General features: G+C 38.9%; 1 protein-coding gene across 2 annotated transcripts in view; it reads right to left on the bottom strand.

The window, feature by feature from the left end:
* Nucleotides 1-12,038, bottom strand: part of LOC115225695 (glutamate--cysteine ligase catalytic subunit-like) — a 94,649-nt gene that overhangs the window by 79,024 nt on the left and 3,587 nt on the right. Inside the window, exon 1 of one of the 2 annotated variants that reach the window (XM_036514544.1) lies at nt 1,578-1,635. The exons of the other annotated variant lie outside the window; for it this stretch is intronic. The gene's annotated coding sequence lies outside the window, so the exon portion shown is untranslated. Of the gene's footprint in view, nt 1-1,577; nt 1,636-12,038 lie in introns of those variants that run through there. 2 annotated transcript variants of the gene reach the window in all.

Genomic DNA, 12,038 nt, shown 5'->3' on the forward strand with positions numbered 1-12,038 from the left:
CACAATTTTATTATTCACATTGAAATCTATAAATTATTCTACTGTGGTTGACTAGACGGTACCCTAGACTGCCGGGTATAATAGGTCAGCATGCTATAAAGACCATAGAGTACAGTAAGGCAAATATTCATGCCCCAGACAACATATTTCAGTAGACTGCATGGTACAGTAGTCGGTAATTCACCACGAAGTACAGCAGAGCTGTACAGATTCCACAGGGTATGGCAGGTCAAAAACTATTGTAGACAGATGGTACCCTAGATAGGATATTATAGTAGACTGCCAGGTACAATAAGTCAGCATGCTATAAAGACCGTAGTGTATAGTAGGCTAAACATTCGTGCCCTAGATGAATGAACATGACAAATAACTCACAAGACAGTAGATGGTATAATATAGAGGTTACAATATACAGCACTCAGCTATATCGATCACAGGACAGTTGATGGGAGAGTCTACTAGAGCAATTTTGATATGATAAGAATTAAAAGAGGAAATGATTTAAAGAGAAGCCTATCGATACAACAACAACAACAATAACTTTATTGCATCTAAAGTAAATAAATATAATGATAATCCTTTCTTCTATAGGCACAAGGCCTGAAGTTTTTAGGGAGGGAATTAGTCGATTACATCGACCCCAGTGTTTAACTGGTACTTGATTTATTGACCCCTGAAAGAAAAAAAGGCAAAGTTAATCTCAGCCGTATTTGAACTCAGAACATGAAGACAGACGAAATGCCGCTAAGCATTTCACCTGGCATGCCAAAGGTCCTGCCAGTGAAATACTGAGGTCAATCTAACCGACTGGATCCCTCCCCCAAAATTTCAGGCCTTGTGCCTAGAGTAGAAAAGAATAATCCTTTCAACTGGAAGCACAAGGTCTCAAATTTGTGGGGAGGGGACTAGTTGATTATATCGACCCCAGTGTTTCACTGGTACTTAAGTATTTTGCCCAGTTCGCCACCTTAATAAATATAATATTGGATTGTCCGGAAAGTTTGTGCCGATTTTTAAAGGAAAGAAAAAGGTCAATAAATACTTGCCATTAAACTTTTAATCAACCAAATATGAACCATTTTCTTGCACAATGCGTCTCCATCTTTCCTTTAACTTGAAAATACCCTCTTCCCACAATTGAGGTGGTTTCATGGTAAGGAATTCATCAAGGTATCTTTTTATGTCATCCAAGGAATTGAAATTTTTACCATTAAGACTATTCTGCAGAGACCTGAATAAGTGGAAATCTGAAGGAGCAATATCTGGTGAATATGGAGGGTGGGGTAACACATCTCAGCCAAGCTGCAGCAATTTTTGTCTGGTTCCCAAAGCATCAAGTGCCGAAAATGAACTTTCTTATTTTCCATTCTAAAGGGTTACAGAATTAACGCAGGTTATAGGAACATAAACCTTCTCCCATGATAAGATAGCTTAAACTGTGCTCTGAATGGAGGTGTAGTCAAATCCTATTTTATGGACTCAATCATGTTCTAAAATCAGTCGAAAGGTAAGCTACTATATATTGGCAAGAACTTTCCGGACAACCCAATAATAATGATAAAAATATCGAGACTCACCTTAATGTTGAAAGAGACGGTGTTTAATGTTACATTGTGTGGACCAAGTAAATATATTGATATAGCTGCAGGTAAGACATGGATATATTTGTCCAAAGCACAAGATAAGAATTTATAAAAAATACAGAAAAGTTGAATTTCAAAAATAAAATAAAACAATCTTTATTTATTGATTCCTTTGGGAATATTTGAAACTTAGATCACACATTTATAGAAAAAATAATATTCAATAAAGACGCCAACAGGCGTCTTTATTGAATATTATTTTTTCTATAAATGTGTGATCTAAGTTTCAAATATTCCCAAAGGAATCAATAAATAAAGATTGTTTTATTTTATTTTTGAAATTCAACTTTTCTGTATATAAAGATATATAAATGTCCATCCTAAATTGAAACTTGCACGTAAAAACAATGTTGTTGTTGTTGTTGTCACTGATGACTCCAGCTCAGTTTTGATCGAAGGTTTTACAGCTGCGACCATTATGTATATTTTTTTTCACACACGCTGTTATTGCTTTGTGGTTTTGAAGCTCACTTTTGTGGTTTCGGGTCCAGCCCCACCCCATCCCAATGACCAGCACCTTGAGCAAGTTTCTTCTGCTATAACCTCAAGGCCAACCAACGCCTTGTAATACATGGAAGTCCATTGAAAATGAGTGTATGTGTGTGCATAAAGAGCTGGAAAAAAAGCTGCTAAGCATTTTGTCTGGTATGTTAATGAATCTTAGATATATCTACCTATATCTACCTCTTTGATAACATTTATTTTGTCATTTAGGAAAATACAGTTTCTTTGTTGCATAACTACACTATTGCTTGTGTCACAGCTGTAAGCACTACTGTCATTGCTCCAAATGATGATTCCTGTCTGTTAATATAAACCTAGGACTAAGATGGGAAACTGGTGGAATCCTACAATATGTGATGTCATGTTTATAATGTTTTACTCATTCTTCCTTGCAGCTGAGTAACTGTGCCATTCAGTCACTGATCATTACCATTGTATAGAAGCAAAGTTTTCCTTCTTGACTCATTCTTGTTGTAGCCATAGTTATAATTCATCATCATCATCATTTAGCATCCATTGTCCATACTGGCATGGGTTGGACAGTTTGACCAGGGCTAGTAAGATGAAGGGCTGCACCAGTATGATTTGGCAAGGTTTCTACAGCTGGATGCCTTTCTTAACGCCAAGCACACTGAGAGTGTAATGGGTGCTTTTATGTGCCACCAGCATGGGTGCCAGTTGCGTGACACCAATATCTGCCACGACTACAATTTTCCTTGGCTTGATGGGTCTTCTATTCAAGCACAACATATTCTTTTCTTGCAGAGGGGACCAGTCGATTAGATTGACCCAGTATGCAACCGGTACTTAATTTATTGACCCTGAAAGGATGAACGCCAAAGTCAACTTTGGCAGAATTTGAACTCAGAATGTAAAGACATGAAATACTGCTAAGCATTTCACCCGGCATGCTAATATTTCTGCCAGCTTGCCGCCTTTAATATTCTTTTCTACTCTAGGCACAAGGCTCAAAATTTTGAGGGAGGGGGCCAGTCGATTAGATCAACCCTAGTACACAACTGGTACTTAATTTATCGACTCCGAAAAGGTGAAAGGCAAAGTCGATCTTGGTGGAATTTGAACTCAGAACGTAGAGACAGACAAAATGCATTTAGCTCGGTGTGCTAAGGTTTCTGCCAGTTTGCCATCTTTCAAGCACAGCATATTGCCAAAGGTCTCGATCATTTGTCATTGCCTTTGTGAGGCCCAACTTTCAAAAGGTGCTTTTTACATGTCACCAGTACGGGTGTTAGCTATGCAACACCAGCATCAGCCATATTGCATCTGTGTGGCCCAATGCTTGAACGGTGATCTTTACATTCCATTGGCATGGATACCAGTTACGTGACACTGACAATGGCCACAACAGAGATGTGATTGGGCATTCCTTTCCCATCAATGGCAGAGTGACACAGCTGTTCTGTATGCACTTGTTCACTGTCTTGGCATTGCCAACAGGTGGAGTTATGTTGAACAGCTGTTGTTGTGTGCGAACATTTGACTATTATAAGCCAAGTCCATAGTAATGGTTGCCCAGCCACCTTCTTTTAATCAGGCAGGTAAGGCTGTTTTTCTTTGTCCAGTGGCTATGGTAAAAGAGATTGTCCAAGTGGATGAGGTTGAGAGGTATGAGGACAGAGACACTCCTCTTTGGTACTGTCTTCACTGGGTTAACTTACTGAGGTTTAGGTTTATTTTTTCTATTAATTTCTTCAAGAAAAAATACACTAATTTGAAAAAGATGTAACTCAAAATGACATAAGTTGAGATATGCCTGTATGTGTATGTGTGTGTATGTATATATATACATAAAAATACAGTGTACATTTAAACACATAAGAGATGGCCATAATAGGACATCTGACCCGCTAGAAGGAGTAGTTAAACTCCAAACCACTATTAGGGGTACTTTCGAAAGGGAATGAAAAATAAAAGCATTTACCCTCTATTTCCTATACCATGGTTTCAAGCTATCTTCAGTGGTTTGGAGTTTAACTATTCCTTCTAGCAGGTCAGATGTCCTGTTATGACCATCTCTTATGTGTTTAAATGTACACTGTATTTATATGAATAATATATAGTCTATTGACTAGTTTTTTTCTTCTCGCTAGACCACTGGTAGCAAAGAAATTTTCTTAATTTTTTTTGCTACCCAGGAATTTATTAATATATATACATACTTACATACATATATATATATTCAAAATGTGACCACGTGTGTACTGTTGGCGATTTTTTTTCCTCTGTTTTCCCTTCTCTGGATCTTTCCTTTTCCTATGTTTCTGACGAAGAGCTCTGCTCGAAACGTTAAACCCTCCTTCTTCCCTTCCTTCCTGAGCATCCAATAATACTATATTTGTTCCACGTCCTCGCGTTGTTGTGTTTTGTCTTGGTGTTTTCATGTTTGGATTAACTTTATATATATATACAAAAGATATTCCAAGCTATGGTCTCTTTCCTTGCTAAGATAATAATTGTGTTCTTTTTTTACGGCAAAGATAAAACACTTCCTCTTAATTGTAGTTCAAAGTTGCATCTCAATGTCTTTCAGACCAAATAAAGTTCTTCTGATGCTACTTCAAGCACAGCTACGTTGATGCATTTAGTGTTGCTGTCCCCTCTTGCCAAGCTGCATCTTCTGTCTTCCTTTATCCAAATCTGCACATCGCATTGCACCACACAAACCCCTTTTTCACTTTTGAAACATACTACCTTCCCTGCCTATGCTAATTCCCATTTCACTATTTCTACATCTTTTATAATACCGAGTATTCTTTCATATAAATTGTTGTCCCAACCCATTCTACTTAACCCTTTCATTACTATATTTCTAAGTAAGACACAACCTTTATCAGTTTCAACTAAATTCTAAAATCATGAATTTAGACTGGGTTCATTAAACAACTGTAACTATTTCATTTATTGACATATTAATGTGATTTTTGGAATACAATTGATGAAAAGGCTCTTAATCCATTTTATTACTCTTTTACTTGTTTCATTTAGTCGAGCAAATCAACCTCAGGACTTATTCTTTGTAAGCCTAGTACTAATTCTATCGGTCTCTTTTGCTGAACCGCTAGTTTACGGGGACGTAAACACACCAGCATTGGTTGTCAAGCGATGTAGGGGGGACAAACACATACATATATATATACACACACACACATATATGATGGGCTCCTTTCAGGTTCCATCTACCAAATCCTCTCACAAGGCTTTGGTTGGCCCAAGGATATAGCAGAAGACACTTGCCCAAGGTGCCATGCAGTGGGACTGAACCTGGAACCATGTTGTTGGTAAGCAAGCTACTTACCACACAGCCATTCTTATGCCTATATTGCATAACTTTTGTCTCAAAGTGACTCTAATTACAGGCAAATACATGTAAACCAAAATTTATCTTTTTTCTTGGTTTGCTTACTTCCAGCATAATGGTTTGTTTCCATAGTGATCACTTCAAACAAGTTTACATTTGTTTGATTTCTCCATAGCTTCTGTTGAAAAGCCTTCCAATTCAGACTCACTGCTTGATAGCATGAAACTTATCTATTTCAAAAGTTGAAAAAAAACATCAATGAAGAATAAAATCTCCCAAAATTCGCCCAGCTCAGATATCCCATCAAACAATGCCAGATACTGCAACTCGACTATTTACAAAGTGAAATCAAGTGTTTCCACGAATGTACTAACAAGAATTGTGCTGAAATTCACATTAAAATATCAATGGGTTCACTTGGCCTGATTGGTTGTTTGATCCAAAAAGTTTTTGGGCCGGCTGCAGCCAGGTTGGTAACGAAAGGGTTAATCGCTTTTTGATATAGCTGCATGTGGAACAAAGCCAGCTGGTGACAGGTCCATGTCTAACTAATTTCAACACACAGAAATCAACTCTCATTCATTTCATTTCTCACTCACCTGCAAGATCTTGTTCTCCCTCCAGGTAATCAATTCTCTCATTTTGTTCTTTCTTATTTAAATCCCAGCACCACAGCTTCCAGTGATTTCAAAGGTTTTGTGATCAATCAATTCTTAAGGTGACCTCTCACCCCTACTGCCATTATCATTTCATCTGTCAAATCAACACAAAAACTCGTAGCTTGTTTTTTACCCTCTTCATCTTTCCCAAAATTGTCTTTTAAGATTGCTTCCATTATTTTTAGCAGAGCTTAACCCAAACCACACATTAGTCAAACAGTAGATTCTACCATTGTAGTTTACCAGCTGGTATTTGCCTCAACTTTTTGGTTGCATGTAATGTTGGGGCTCATGGAGGAAATGACAGTAGACTGAGATGTTTGGTGATTTGAAGTCCTAGGGAAGACCCGTCCACAAAACTGAGTGCTAGAACAGTTGTGTCCCACCCACAGGTAACAACACACTTTTCACCCACTCCACCCTAAGAAATCAACTCTTCTAATTGCATCTTTCTCTTCCTCACATCCCCTTTCTTGCCCTCACTGCATCATTACTGCTCCCCACACACTCCCTATTTTTCTAACCAGGTTCTACGCTCATATTCTTGTTATTTGCAAGTATACCCTAGCACTACACCATCTCCTTTCTGCTCTCTCTCTCTCTCTCTTTGGTCACTCTCCCCATTTTTCCTCTAAGTAACCATGTATCACCTTTACATCTGCATACTTGTTTTTGTACTTCCTCTATTACAAGACACCTAATTCTGTTACTCTCTAACCTTTCCTAATTTGATACTGGATCACCTCCTCTAATGACCCCTCTGTTGTGGCAAGACAACTACTTCTTATTTCTTTACTGCCCACAAGGGGCTACACACAGAGGGGACAAACGACAGACAAATGGATTAAGTCGATTACATCGACCCCAGTGTGTAACTGGTACTTAATTTATCAACCCCAAAAGGATGAAAGACAAAGTCGACCTCAGCGGAATTTGAACTCAGAACGTGACTGTAGATGAAATACTGCTAAGCATTTCGCCCGGCATGCTAACATTTCTAATTTCTTTACTGCCCCACAAGGGGCTACACACAGAGAGGACAGACAAATGGATTAAGTCGATTATATTGACCCCAGTGCGTAACTGATACTTATTCAATTGACTCCAAATGGATGAAAGGCAAAGTCGGCCTCGGCGGAATTTGAACTCAGAACGTAACTGTAGACAGCTCGCCGCCTCACAACTACTGTCTCTTTGTCACATTTTTGTCTTCTGACACAAATGCCCTGCCCCTCTCATAATTCTGTCTTGTGAGTTACTTGGTTACCCTACCAGTGCCATGTTAAAAGCATCCAGTCCACAGTGGTTGGCATCTGGAAGGGCATCCAGCTGTAAAAATCTTGCCAAAACAAACTTCACCTTTTCTAGTGCCATGTAAAAAAGCACCGAGACCACTCTGCAGAGAGGTGGGTGTTAGGAAGGGCATCCAGCCATAAAATCCCTGCCAAAACAAACACAGAAGCCTTGGGTAGATTTCCTACCTGCCCAGCCCCTGTCAACTGTCCTACCCATGTATGCATGGAAGATGAACATTAATCGATGTCTGTTTGTTATCTACGCTGATGCTTGTATTGGTCTCCCTGCTCATGTCTGCTACATCACTGCCAGTTAGACGTTACATGACAATTCAACTCACCCAAATCCCGACACTAGTCTCACAACGTTATTTGCTGGCTAAGCTGGCATCATCTATGGCAGCACTCCAGTTTCCACTATTTTTCCCTGTGGTACAAGAATGTACCCAACCCATCTCAGCTACACTCCTACCCTATTTAATGTACTTCTGAAACAACTCATTTCAATTTTTCAATACTGAAGGAACTCTCTTCTCCCATAGGTATTCTTCGAGGAATCTTTCACCATCAAATTGCTGTATATTTCTTGTCCTTACCCATTAAAATCTCTCCCCATTCCTTTTCAATCATTCTTATTTCTTTATTACCCACAAGGGGCTAAACACAGAGGGGACAAATAAGGACAGACAAACGGATTAAGTCGATTACATCGACTTCAGCGTGTAACTGGTACTTAATTTACCAACCCCAAAAGGATGAAAGGCAAAGTCGACCTTGGCAGAATTTGAACTCAGAACGTAACGGCAGACGAAATACCGCTAAGCATTTCGCCCGGTGTGTTAACGTTTCTGCCAGCACAGTAGAGAACCATTCTAAAACTTTTCCCATTGTTGATCATGATGCACCCCCTCCTGCATACCAGTAATATCCATTCCGATCACCATGTCAACACTTTGAAAATATGAGCCATCACAATCGCTTCTTGTTCCACCCGTACCCCATATACTGTTAGCTCTACATCAGTGGTTCCCAAAGTGGGCAGTGGAAAGTTCCAAGGGGCTGATAATGGGGTAGCAATACATTTAAAAACAACAAAATAATGGGTTCATTAGGTTAAGTTTTATTTGTGAAATACTGTTGCTTTGGATCTGCTTCAGAAAGGGGTCTATGTCTGTGATGGTTATTCGGGGAGGGAGTGTTAGGAATGTGGCCTGGGTCTCAATGGGGCAGCAGCCTGAAAAAGTTAGGGAACCACTGCTCTACATTATTCCTATTCCTGCATATGATTTCCCTTCTGTCCACCACTCTTATATCACTCTTCCAACTCAACCCATCAACCAATCCTGGTGTATACAGCAAGTATAGAAGAGGATTCAAATCCTCGAAAAGACTTCCTTTTGTACCCCCACCCCCAGCCATAAGTTTTTTTTTTATAAATATTACAAATGGTGGAAAACTGATAATGATGAAGAAGTCATAAAAATTAAGAATTTCTATTAAAAATGCTTTATTTACTCATTTTACTTGTTTCAGTCATTTGACTGTGGCCATGCTGGAACACCGCCTTTAGTCGATCCCAGGACTTATTCTTTGTAAGCCTAGTACTTATTCTATGGGTCTTTTGCCGAACCGCTAAGTTACAGGGACATAAACTGGGAGGACAAACACAGACACACAAACATATATACGACGGGCTTCTTTCAGTTTCCGTCTACCAAATCTACTCACAAAGCTTTGGCCAGCCCGAGGTTATAGTAGAAGACACTTGTCCAAGGTGTCATGTAGTGGGACCGAACCCAGAACCATGTGGTTGGTAAGCAAGCTACTTATCACACAGCCACTCCTATGCCTATTATGTATATTCCTGTCCCAGTTTGCTAATGTTAAGGCCTAAATTGCCTAACTCTATGAAATTTGCCTAACCTTGGGATGTGAATATACAGAATACAGAAATTCTTAATTTTTATGACTTTCTCATCATTATTATTATAAGACATGGTAGGAAATCAATTTCCCACCATTCTTTCATTTGTTTGTCACTTGACTGCAGCCATGCTGGAGCACTGCCTTTAGTTGAACAAATTGACCTCTATCAAGCTCTTTTGCCAAACTGCTAAGTTACGGAGATGTAGACACACCAACATTGGTTGTCAAGCAATGGTGGTGGGGACAAACACTGACACACACATATATATACGACGGGCTTCTTTCAGTTTCCGTCTACCAAATCCACTCACAAGGCTTTGGTCGGCCCAAGGCTATTGTAGAACACACTTGTCCAGTGGGACTGAACCTGGAACCATGTGGTTGGTAAGCAAGCTACTTACCACACAGTCACTCCTGCGCCCATGTGTAATATTTAAAAAAAAAATTTTTATGGGAGTGGGGTTACAAAAGGAAGCCTTTCCAAATCCTCCCCCATTTACTATCACCCTCAGTGTTGGAGTATCTTTTCTGAGTACATGTAGCTCCTGGCACAGTTACTCCTCCTTTACTGTTTCCCTGGTTGCTCTATTTTGATGGTGACCCATCAGACTGCACTTCTAGCAGATAATTTCAGGCCTCAGCACCCAGCAGCGTTTAACCATGTGCAACACCTGCCTACTGCACTTTCCCAATACATTCCCTTGCTTCTACATCACTTGTGTTTTGTTACCTTTCATCACTCCTACCTACAATGTGGTCTTGTAATTATGGTCAGCCACCACTCTAGTGCTAATAATTATTGTATTTTAATGTATAAGGAACCCTTTTTTGTCAAAAATTAGGTAAAAAAAATATGGGAGTTTCTTATACATGGGCAGTATTATAATCCCTGGTGAAAGTAAAGAATATGTGGTTAATATAAAGATCTTCACCCTTTAATAAAAACTGCTAGGTGTTAACTGTATAGAAAACAAATATGACCAAAAAAATGTGCACAAACGAACAGCGGAGGCAACTTTCGGAAAATTCACAAGTTCCGATTTTTCTGTCATAACTTTCAGGAAAATGTATAGTGATTTTTTTTTTACGGGATACCATGTTTTTGGTTATGGAGGATCCGATTCTGAAACAAATTTTCAAAAATTGTAATTTCAAAATTTCAATTTTAAGCCCCCAAAGTTAGTGGAGGTTCCTTAAACACATTGAAACACGATAGATCACCAACAGCCAGTGTTTATGTCAAGCAACAACCAAAGAGTTATTAAGGTCCAAGAAACCAATTACAAATACATGCTTCACATGTCCCGCTATTAAATTTTGGTAAATTATTTTCGTTTCAACTAATCATCTCAACAGTATTTATGTGCTTTTGAATGAAAAGAATTTCCTACAAATTTTCATTTCACATCTGTTTTTACCAGGTCTCTATTATTTAAAACAAAAATACTTTAATGACAAATAAGTGAATAGATCTTCCAACAGTATATTTGTAGATTACAAAGTCAAAGAACAATATTCAACATATTTCATAGTGCAATTCTAGTGTGAAACTATAAATTTACCAAAAATTATTTGCAGAATCTCTGTACTTGAGTTAGTAGGTTTCTGTAGAAAAAAAACTGAAAGCGGGTACGGTCCCTGTCCTTTATCTCCGTCAAATTATTTATTACCGAAATCAAGTCTGGTGTGAAACTATAAATTTACCATTGTCTTTTCACCAGTCTGGATTATGAGCCAAGATTCATTTTGCAGTGAACGATTACCTATAAATTTTACTTTAATAGTCTTTTTTTTTTTTGTCCAGAGTAGGCGCAGGAGTGGCTGTGTGGTAAGTAGCTTGCTTACGAACCACATGGTTCCGGATTCAGTCCCACTGCGTGACATCTTGGGCAAGTGTCTTCTGCTATAGCCCCGGGCCAACCAAAGCCTTGTGAGTGGATTTGGTAGACGGAAACTGAAAGCCTGTCGTATATATGTATATATATATATATATGTATGTATGTGTGTGTGTCTGTCCCCCTAGCATTGCTTGACAACCGATGCTGGTGTGTTTACGTCCCCGTCACTTAGCGGTTTGGCAAAAAGAGACTGATAGAATAAGTACTGGGCTTACAAAGAATAAATCCCGGGGTCGATTTGCTCGACTAAAGGCGGTGCTCCAGCATGGCCGTAGTCAAATGACTGAAATAAGAAAAAGAGTGAGCATTATTCACAATAGATTAAAAGCTGAAAATTCAAATTCTCTGATATTTGTTTGGGCAGAGGTAAAGATCATGGACCCTTTGGGATTTTTTTATTGCCTTTTTACTGGAATACACTATACCGAGGGCAGAAATTCCGAATCTGCATTTCAAAATTTTAATCCCCCCCACTACCCGATTTCTTAAATTTTCACTTTAAAAAAAATCTTTCTTTGGCGAATTATGTAGAAAAATATGGAGACTATGATTCTGAAAAAAAAATTTGGAAAGAATTCCGCCCCCCTCCCACCAAAAAAAGAAAAGGGCGGCATTTGTGGGGGGGGGGGCACAGAAGTCTTGCCAAAAATTCTGTAAAATTTCAAATAAATAAATACCCCTCCCTCCACCCTATGACAGGAAATGAAATTTACCCCACTCCCTTTCTTTGCCAGAGGGGCAAATTTTGTTCTTGCATATCATAGATTCATCTATTTCTACGATGTACCCAAGTC

Source organism: Octopus sinensis, linkage group LG28 (genome assembly GCF_006345805.1).
Source record: "Octopus sinensis linkage group LG28, ASM634580v1, whole genome shotgun sequence".
Classification (NCBI taxonomy): domain Eukaryota; kingdom Metazoa; phylum Mollusca; class Cephalopoda; order Octopoda; family Octopodidae; genus Octopus; species Octopus sinensis.